The sequence below is a fragment of the Panthera tigris genome, chromosome E3 (genome assembly GCF_018350195.1).
Source record: "Panthera tigris isolate Pti1 chromosome E3, P.tigris_Pti1_mat1.1, whole genome shotgun sequence".
In the NCBI taxonomy this organism is placed as follows: Eukaryota; Metazoa; Chordata; class Mammalia; order Carnivora; family Felidae; genus Panthera; species Panthera tigris.
This window is the reverse complement of record NC_056675.1, coordinates 23,414,513-23,425,078: the sequence shown is the minus strand read 5'-3', so window position 1 is coordinate 23,425,078 and position 10,566 is coordinate 23,414,513.

The window sequence follows — 10,566 nt, the reverse complement described above, 5'->3', positions numbered from 1 at the left end:
GATTCCACAGAAAGATGTGTGCTTATGTGTCATTCAGGTAAGAGTTGGGTCCACCATGGTGGCTTCCCAACCCACTCCCTTATTTGCTTCTGGAACAGTTTGTCAAGACCCACTAAGTGAGACCTCAAGCAAAAGTCAGAAGCAGCCAATACCTCTTGGACTCTTGCAAAAGTATTAGCTTGAGCCAGAAACCTGAAGGCAGTTCATGCCACCAGACAGCTCTGCCATTCTTGGCCACCACAGAAGAAGCAAACAGCTTAGATCATCTATCCTCTAGGTATTTCCCATTCTTACTTTATCCGGGTTTCTTCCCTAATTCTTCTAACCCCAAGCAAAAAAGAAGTTCATGCCACCTGACCCTCTCTCTCTGTAGCCTCATCACTGACATCCATGACCTCCTGGACATTCCCCTAGATCTTGGATAACTTCAGTGTCCATAAGAATGACCTCACCAACAAAAAGCCCCCCAGTTCTTGAACTCTACAACTGTGATGTCTCCCCTATAACAACTTGAGCCATACCTGGAACTTCTTGGCAACTCTTAGAAGTGCCTCATGTCATAAATGCTAAATTCTTGGGGTGCCTGGGTGGCTCAGATAGTTAGGTGTCTGACTTAGGCTCAGGTCATGATCTGACAGTTTGTGAGTTCAAGCCCCACATCAGGCTCTGTGCTGCTGACAGCTCAGAGCCTGGAGCCTGCTTCAGATTCTGTGTCTCCCTCTTTCTCAGCCCCTCCCCTGCTCATGCTCTGTGTTTCCCTATCTCTCAAGAATAAATAAACATTAAAAAAGTTTTTTTTTTTTAAGATAAATGCTAAATCCTCCAGCTGTAACCTGTTATCCTCTCCATCGCTCCAATAACATTGATGCCTTCAGGGTCTTATCCTTCTCTTTTTCTCAGCCTGTGAGCTTCTGGACTTCACTCCTTCCCCTAATCAGTCTAAACCCCACAGTCCCTCATTTCAGCTAATTGCTTGCCACCCACACTCTCAATCCCCTGTTCTGCTGCCACCACCTCTCTAATCCAGAATCTGTTCAGGGTGCTGAAAGTCACCACAGAAACTCACACAAGTGTCACTACAAATGCAGAATCTCCAGCATTAGCTTCACTCTCCAGCCTGTCTGGAAATCAGTTGAAGAATGAAGTCAAGTGTAAATTTGTTTTGGTTTAATTGTCAAACTCAATCAAGTCTTTCAGAGATGTTGGTGTTTATATCTAGGAGAACCAGTGACAAAAGTAAACCAACCATTGCCTCTGACCCAAGCAGCAACAAAGTTCTGTCTTAATGGATTCTGTGGGTGATGACACTGTTACCATCGTTCCACTTAAGAGACTACCCATGCTTGCCCTGGGGACAGTTTCAGAGGTTGGAATCAATTCCTCACCCCCCCTGCAGTGGAGCCTGGTGATAGCATTCCTCACGGACCCTCACTGATCACTGTGTCCTTGCACAATGACCTAAGTAAGCAAGGGATTGTCCATGCATGGAAAGATTAACACTCAGGGCCAAGGTCAGCCTACGTGTCCAGAGGCATTAACTCTAGAGTGAGAATAGGGATAGGTTCTTTGACAACAACTCTCACCATCTTTGGAAATGAAGAGCACAACAACATCGTTGTTTATGGTCAAGACATACTCATCTGGTCCATGGAAGTGGTGCATGAGGGGGTCAAAAAGAGGCACATCTCTTCTGCTAGTATAACCACGTATGGTCTTACTCATCAAATGCATATAGTATTTTATATTTGAGTTCCTTAAACAGTGATACGACTATACTATCTAGATCTAATTGAGCTGTAGCCATCAGGCCATGGATCATTTTATTTTTTAATATTTATTTTTTTAATGTTTATTTTTGAGAGAGACAGAGTGCAAGCAGGGGAGGGTTAGAGAGAGAGGGAGACCCGGAATCTGAAGCAGGCTCCAGGCTCTGAGCTGTCAGCACAGAGCCTGATGCGAGGCTTGAACTTATAAGCTGTGAGATCATGACCTGAGCTGAAGTCGGAAGCTTAACCAACTGAGCCACCCAGGCACCCGAGGCGATGGATCATTCTAACACTCAGTCTGTGGGGCTGCCTTGGGAAACTCTGAGCTGTATCTCACTTTGGTGGTCTGAGTGACAGGACTCACTTGGTTTGTCCATCTTTAGTGCTCACTAAAGATGGTGACATGGTCACTCACCTCCCTCCCTATTGTAAATCCCAGGCACAGACAATCGAAAAAGAACGGCATGGGAGGCTGAATTGGATGCAATTAGTGGCAATTATACCCGCTGTAGGATTCCAGAGCTGACTTCCAGCCATATTTCTCATTTCTATTTGGTAATAAATGAGACAACAAAGGACTTAACACAAGGCCTGGGACATAGCAGGTGCTCAGTAATGGCTAGCTAGGCAATAATGGTAGGCTGTGGAGGATATTGGCTGAGAGCAGGGACTCCAGAGCTACCTTCCTTTTGTTCAAAGCTTGATACTATTGCTTACATGCTGTCTTGACTTGATATAGTTACTTAGTGTTTCTTTTGCTCAGTTTCTTCTCCTTGCAATAGGGATAATGGTTACTACCCAATTGGATTGTTGTGGACAAATTAGCACATAGAAAGCATTCCATAAAGGGGTGCCTGGGTGGCTCAGTCAGTTAAGCATCCAGCTTCAGCTCAAGTCATGATCTCACCATCCGTGAGTTTAAGCCCTGCATCGGGCTCTGTGGTGACAGCTCAGAGCCTGGAGCCTGCTTCCAATTCTGTGTCTGCCTCTCTCTCTGCCCCTCCCCCAGTCACACTCTGTCTCTCAAAAATGAATAAATGTTAAAGAAATTAAGAAAGCATTCCATAAGAATTAATTTTATTAACGGAGTAATGATGATGATGACAATGATTATCATTAGAGGAACGAGGGGCCTTTGGCACTAACCTTACTGTCCTCCTTTCTTTCTCCCCATCCTTTTAACCTCACCTGCCCTACAAAACCCCCACCCTGGATCCATACACCTTTGTCGTCTCTGCTGAGATGCTTGGGAAACATTTTCATGCTTGTTTGGATTGACCTCTGCAGTGGATTAAAGGTGGACACAAATTTTCTGACACTCCTTCCATTGAGAAGTGGGTCTTACTCCCCTGTTCTTGAATCTGGAATTCTCTTAGTGACTTGCTGGAGCACTAGAATGTAGCAACAGTCCTGGGACTTCTGACGCGAAGCCATAAGAAGACTTTCAGCCTCTGCACAGTTGTTGTGGAACACCTGCTCTTGCCCCTTCTCAGAACCCAGCCACCATGCCTTAAGAAGCCCACACAGCATGATCAAGCTCACATAGCCAGTAAGTAACTCAGTTGAGACATGAACACAAATCTGTTTGCCATCAAGGCCTGTGTTCTGAGTCATTTATTCCCTGTACCCCTTATCTATGCCACAGTCTGTGTGCCCAGGAGGAAAACAATATAAAAGAACAAAGGTTGAGGGGTGGTTCAGTTAGTTAAGCATCTGACTTTGGCTCAGGTCATGATCTCATGGTTCGTGGGTTTGAGTCCCACGTTGCTCGCTATGCTGACAGCTCAGAGCCTGGAGCCTGCTTCAGATTCTGTGTCTCCCTCTCTCTCTTCTCCTCCGCTGAGCACATTCTGTTTCTCTCTCTCTCTCTCTCAAAAATAAATAAGCATTAAAAAATTAATTTAAAAAAAGGCAAGAAATCCTGGGACAGTCTATATTATTTCTTTCAACATTTTATCTTTTTCTCTTATGCTCTAGTATTTTTTCTGTTAAGCATTTTAGAACATTGGGGGCTTGGAAAGTAATAACGAGCCGGATGTAAACCAGAGCCCTCAAGGAGAGAGGACTGCTCACAATGACATCCCTCCTCCGCCAGGGGATGATTTCATGATATCACATAATACAAGGGTGGGGAGACGGCTCCATCTCTTTCTATTAATACCATTCAGTGGAACTTTGTTAAAGAAACAGAACGGTATCTGCTTCTGCGACTGCAGAAATGGGCAAAGGCCTTGGTCTCTGTAACCCTTTGGGCCCTCCAAGGCCATGTATGCAGAGCATGCATAGGATCCTGGCTGGTGCCCATATGCACCCCCATTAACTGAACTCTCCGTCTAATGAGCACAACCCCCGAGGAGGGAGGGCAGAGGCGCAGGTCAGTGGGAAGGGCTCTGCCCTCCCTACAGACCATGGTCTGGAGAACAGGCTTCACAGGATCTCAAATGTGCATGTGAATTTCTTGCTCTGTGCTGTGGCTCCCCGGCTTGAATACAGATGAAGCCTGCTGAAACCCCGGGCCCCTGCAGGGAGGGGGTTGGCTAGAGCCTTTTTAATGTCTGCCATGAGACAAGGGAGAATCCTTCCATCCAGGCATTCTCAGCTGGGATTTCCTAAGACGAGAATATACTTGGGGCATCAGCAACAGGGGGTGCACACAAAAAGAGGGGGTGGAGAATGCTGATAGCACTTAGCATTTAATATTTCCAACACAGATTTTGTAGACATCCTTACATGTATTAATTTTTTTAAGTTTTTGTCTTAACTATATATTGGATGAGTGGTAAAAACCATAATCTTTCATAATAGCTATGCTAGTGGAAAGCACTTACTGTGTACCAGGCTCCATTCTAAGGATTCTTAAAATATTAACTCATTTAATGCTTTAACATTTTGAATTACATGACCTATTTTTTCTTTAAGTGAGCTCTATGTGAGGCTTGAACTCATGACCCTGAAATCAAGAGTTGCATGCTCCACCAGCTGAACCAGCCAAGTGCCCCTATGTGATCTATTTTTATTCTATCTTACAGGTGAGGGAACTAAGGCACAGGGAGGTTAAGGACCTTTTTCTTGGGTTAGACAATTAAATGGTGAGGCTGGGATTTCAACCTAAACAAATGTGCACCATAGTTGTATCAGCTAGCTTTGGCTATGTAACAAACCATCCCCAGCTTAATGGCTTTAATCAGCATACATTTATTATTTCTCACAACTATATGGGTTGGCAGGCTGGTATTTCTGATGTGGGCCAGCTCAGCTGATCTCGGTGGTCTGCAGAGCAGCTTGGCCAGGGCCAGATGGTCCAAGATGGCCTCATCTGCATGTCTGGTGGTTAGATCCAAGTCTGGGGTGGTGATGGGGATGACTTGGTTGTGCATCTCTCTTCATCCAGTAGGCTACCCCAAGGCTATTCACACAGAGGTGGTCATAGGGATCCCAAGATAAATGAGAGAGGAAATGTCCCAATATGCAAGTCTTTTTGAGTTTCCACTTGTATCATGTTTGCCAATGTCCCACTGGCTAAAACAAGTTATAAGACTAACCCAGAGTCAGTATGGGAGGGGACTACCCAAGGTCATGGACATAGAGAGGGGAATAATTAGGGACTGTTTTTACAATCTCCACAATAGTCTCAGCCCTGAACCTCTCACTAAACTGCCTCTTAAGCTTCTAATAGTCTTACTCCAACTCTGGCCCTCAATGGAGCTCAGAGCAGGAGCAGCTGGGAGGAATCTTATAACCAAACATATCCAGATACTGCTCATGCATGACCAATGCTCCACCTTCTCCCAATGCCCCACCCAATCGGTACCCCACCATTATGTGGAGACAGAATCTGACTAAGCGTGTCCATGGAAGGAAAAGGAAGTGGGTTGTGAATCAGGCAGTTTGAGTCCAGTTACCTGTGCGACCCTGGCTAGACCACCTCGTCTCTCTGGGCCTTAGTGATTTTATTTTGCTCAATTCAACAGTCCCATTCATTCAATAAACACTTATTTGGTTCCCACTGTGTGATAGGCATTGTGTTGGACAACACAGATACATTTGTGAAAATAGACACCTCATGAAGCATGTAGCATAATGGGAAAATAGGTGTTAATCAAATAATCTCGGTAACGATCATATATTTGCAGACTGAGGTAAGGCTCTGAAAGACAAAATCCCAGTGCTATGAGAAGTTACCACAAAGGAATTTGGTGTAGACTATGAGAGTGGGGAAGGAAAGAAGGTGCCCTCCAAATGAAGGACAGTTGAGAAGTTAACTGGGAGGACCAGGGAAAATGGAAGCCTGAGGGACTGGGAGATATTTTTCCATAGATCTCTTGCATTTCCATACACCTTGAAAGCAGAGGCCCTAATTGCCTTTGTGCTAAGCTAGCTTTTCAAGGATATTTGTATAGTAAGCAGCCTTGGAAGACAGTGATAATACCTCCCTCTGGAGCAATGGGTCAGCATGCTTACTGCCCAGTATAAAAGATTTGGGTTCCCTACATTTCAGGTTCCTCTACTATAATGCAGCCCACTGCATGCACAAGGTGTCACATAACCCTGTGGGAAATAGGGCTCAGAAAACCAAAGCAAAATGATGATACTCTGGACCCTGCTATTGCTGTGAGTAATAAACTGTCCTCTTTCTCTGACCCAGGTGTCTCTCATCTTCTGCCAGCATCCATGAAGCAGTAGCAAAGCTAACAGTTTAGCTTGCAAGGCAGGCAAGACTCAGACCCTTCACAGCTCTTGATGTACCCAAACAAAGTGTTACAAGCTGAAGCTGGAAGATAAATAAATCAGAAGGTGGGGATGAGCAGAGGTCTAGGCAGAGAACAACATGTGCAAAGACTTGGAGGTGGTGCAGAGCAAGAAAATGGAGAACAAAATTGTTCATTATAATGGGAATGGGGGAACCTGATGAGGAAATGGAGAGAGATGAAGTTGAAAGCCCATGGGGAGAAGAAGTCAGCATGTTAAGCAGGGAGACCTTATCCTAAGGGCAGTGTAAGCCACTGAAGAATATTTTGGGCAGACTAGACACAAAACCCATCAAGGCAGACTCTGAACACCCCCCGCCTTAGCCTCCAGAACCTTTTCTACCTCAATACCCCCCAGAAAATAGCATTGGTTGCAGCATAGGTTGGCATAGCAACTGATGATGTGTCTGGTTTCCCTATGGTTTTATTTTCACAAACTTGAGATTGTCAAGCAGGCCCTTGGTGTGTTTGGACAATTATAGGTGCAGAGGGAAGAGAGGTAGAGGGTCAACCTCCTTCTGGCTGAGGACTGGACACTGACAGGATATAATTTCTTTTGGGAGACTGAGCTCCCTAACTAGTCCTGTCTGCCCTGACAACCACTGTTTGTTTAATCCAGCCAGGCCAAGAAAGCAGTGTCTTTCCTGTAACCCATGAAATATATAGTTAGGGAGGCTTCAGAAGGAGTTAATTCCTTTTACTTGAATGTATGCAGAATATACAATGTATTTGAGTGTATGCAGTGTAGAATCAGACTACTTGGGTTCAAATCCTGGCCCCTCCACCTACCAGCTTTATAACTTCAGGCAAACTAATTAACTGCTCCAGGCCTTTCCCCCCATCTATCAAATGGGATCTAACTCATAGGGTTGTCATGGAGATTAAATGAGGACTAAATATGTAAAGTGTTTAGAATGGTATTTGGCACATAATATGTATTCAATAAATATTAGCTATCATTATTATAACATGTTTGAAATGTACCTTCTTACAACCTCTGTCATTCAAAAATTTCAAATATTTCTATCATTTCCATCAGAGCAGGGTTTGTGCAGCAAATTAAACAATTTTAGTTACTACATCACATTATAAGAAACTCCCTCTTGGAAGCCATTGGAATCACTACAATTTGATATTTAAAACTTCCCAAAATACTGTTTTGGGGTTCACTCAACCTAATTTGTTGATGGCTCTCTAGTACTTAACCAAGTTTCCTTCCTAAGGGATACATAATAGACCTGGGGGGACTTCCCACAATTGTCCTTGGGCTCCAAGTTCTTTAAACTGGGGAGGTCCCCGTCAACCCACAGAACATGAGAAATAATAAACAATTATTGTTTTAAGCCACTAAGTTCTGAGGTGTTTCATTACTCATGACTAGATAATTGATATATGAAACATGCAGACTGCTCACCACACTTCCAGAGATTCTGATTCATTGAGTCTGGGAAAGGGTCTGGGTAACTACTGTTAACTTGTGTCCTAGGCGATTACTAATTCACATGGTTTCCCTCACTGTCCACCCCCCACTCCTTTCCTGATGATAAGAATCACCTGGAGATTCTTGGGCCCAAACCCAGAACCTATGAATCAAAAAGTCTAGAAAAAAAGACCCAAGAATTGAAAGACTGAACATACAAATGGACATTAGCCAGATCATATATAAAAATAGAACTCTGACCCATTATCTGCAGCAATCAGCCCATGAACCTGTAGCCATCAACACAACACGGCCAGGACTTGATCAACAGCTTCCCCAATTTTGGGCCCTGCTTCCAACTTAGGGCCAAGCAGAGAAAGCCAAATGTGCTCCCCTAACCAATCCCATAGGATGCCCACTTCTAGGTAGCCCATCTCCAGCTTGCCCATGCCAGTAGCCTACAATCAGGGCACACCCAAAGTCTTCCCTCTCTTCCACTACAGAGCATTCCCACTCCCTGCCTGTCTTTGAGTCTCTGCCACAACTCAAGCAATGGTAGCTTCTAGAGCAACCTCAGAATAAATAGCTTTTGCGTATTCTTATTTAGGTGGTCTTCATTTATTTCCACAGAATTTACATACTTAATAAAGACAGGTGATTCTTCTTATCAGGGGAGTTTGGAAAACACCACCACAGACCCTTGCTACTCAGAGTCCCCAGAGCAAGAGCCGCAGCACCAGCAGGGGCACCTGGGAGCTTGTGTGATATGCAGAATCTCAGTCTCTACCCCAGACCTACCGACGTGGAACCTGCGTTTTAAACAAGATCCTAGAGGTGACCCGCCAGCACAGTGAAGTGTGAAGAGCACTGACCAGGAACATTGATCCAGGTCAGCGGGTCTCAGCTCTGGGTGCACATTAGAATCCTCTGGGGGCTGTTTAAAATACCAAGGCCTGCCTTCCACAGTCAGAGCATCTAATTTAATTGGCCCTGGGTAGGGCTTGCACATCAGTGGTCTTAAAAGCTCTCTGGGTAATTCTCACATGCAGCCTGCGCTAAGAACCACTGACCTAGGACAATGCTTCTCAATCTTTGGTGTGTGTCAAAATCATCTGGAGAGCTCACTGGGGGCACAGAGGTGCAGGCTGGGTGAGGGAGCAGAGTCCTGGCCTTGGTAAGAATAACCAAGTGTCTGGGTGATTCTGAAACTGACCAAAGTAGGAGAAGCACTGTGAGGGAAGAGTCCCATGGAAGCTTCCTATCCAGTTCTCTTTGCCTCCTACTTTTTTTTACCTTCCTCAATTCCACCTGTCTGGCACCATGGCTCTTAAAACTCAAGGAACAAGAGAACCTCAGAGCTGGAAAGAACTGTAGGCATCTTTGAGCACAGTAAGAGGATCTGACAGGCAAATCCAGCCCATTACACATGTGTGTGTTTTCATCTATATGGAATTTTTTTCTTTACACGGAGTTTTTAAAAAGCTTTTTAAAACTGTCAGCATTTTTTGTGGCGCCTGGGTGGCTCAGTCGGTTAAGCGTCCGACTTCAACTCAGGTCATAATCTCACGGTTTGTGAGTTCAAGCCCCACATCGGGCTCTGTGCTGACAGCTCGGAGCCTGATCCTGCTTCAGATTCTGTGTCTCCCTCTCTATCTGCCCCTCCCCCACTTGTGCTCTGTTTCTGTCTCTCAAGAATGAATAAATGTAATAAAATTTTTTTTAAAAAACTGCCAGCATTTTTAAAAAGGAGATTTTACATGAAAACCTAGATTTCTGGATTCCCCTGGAAAATTAGGGGACCTAGCAACAAAACCCACATTCCTGCATGGCAACAATTGGCTGGAATTACCCCTTAAAATGAGTTATGCATTCACCAGTTTCCCATAGTCTCCGCCTAATCCATGTCACTCATTTTTGTTACCTGCCTGGTCCTGCAAGCATCTGAGTTTAGAAGCTTTGTACGTTTTGTAAATGAGAAGACCAAGCCCCCCATGTTACCTTAGTGGAAGCTCAAAGTCCCTGAATCACAGCCAGTGCTGTGACTTGGGTCAAATATCTGACCGTGTGCTGCTTGTAGGTGGAGGTCCTGCCTTTCTGAGACCCAACTTCTGCACTAGAGGATAATGGTCTAGATACCCCCAGTACCCACTCAGAACTGAGAGCACCTTGAACTATCAGAGATTTCTGCTTTTGGCCTTGGGGCTGTCACCCACTCAGATGCACCTACAGCAATTTATTCAACCCTTTGAGCCTCAACAAACTCATCTACACAATGAGGGTAATGACAGGGTCTGATCTACAGGGTTATTTGAGGGTTACATTAAATCATGTTTGTAAAACATTATTCTGGTACCTGAGACATAGGAGGGGCTCCATATGAGTACTAAACAGTATTAATGTGGGTTTTTTTCTATGTATTTTTCAAAATGGTCATTTTAGTTTCTGCCAATTCCAAACTTATTCAGAAAGCAGTGTGATAAGAGAGTCACCTATTGGTTGAGTGGTTTTAGGGCAAAACTCTCAAAACTTGATAAGCCTCAGTGTTTTTCATCTGTAAAATAGGGATAATAATAGCACTTACTCTCCAGAGTTGTGTGAAGCTTAAATGAGATAATGCATGTAAGCAGCTTGC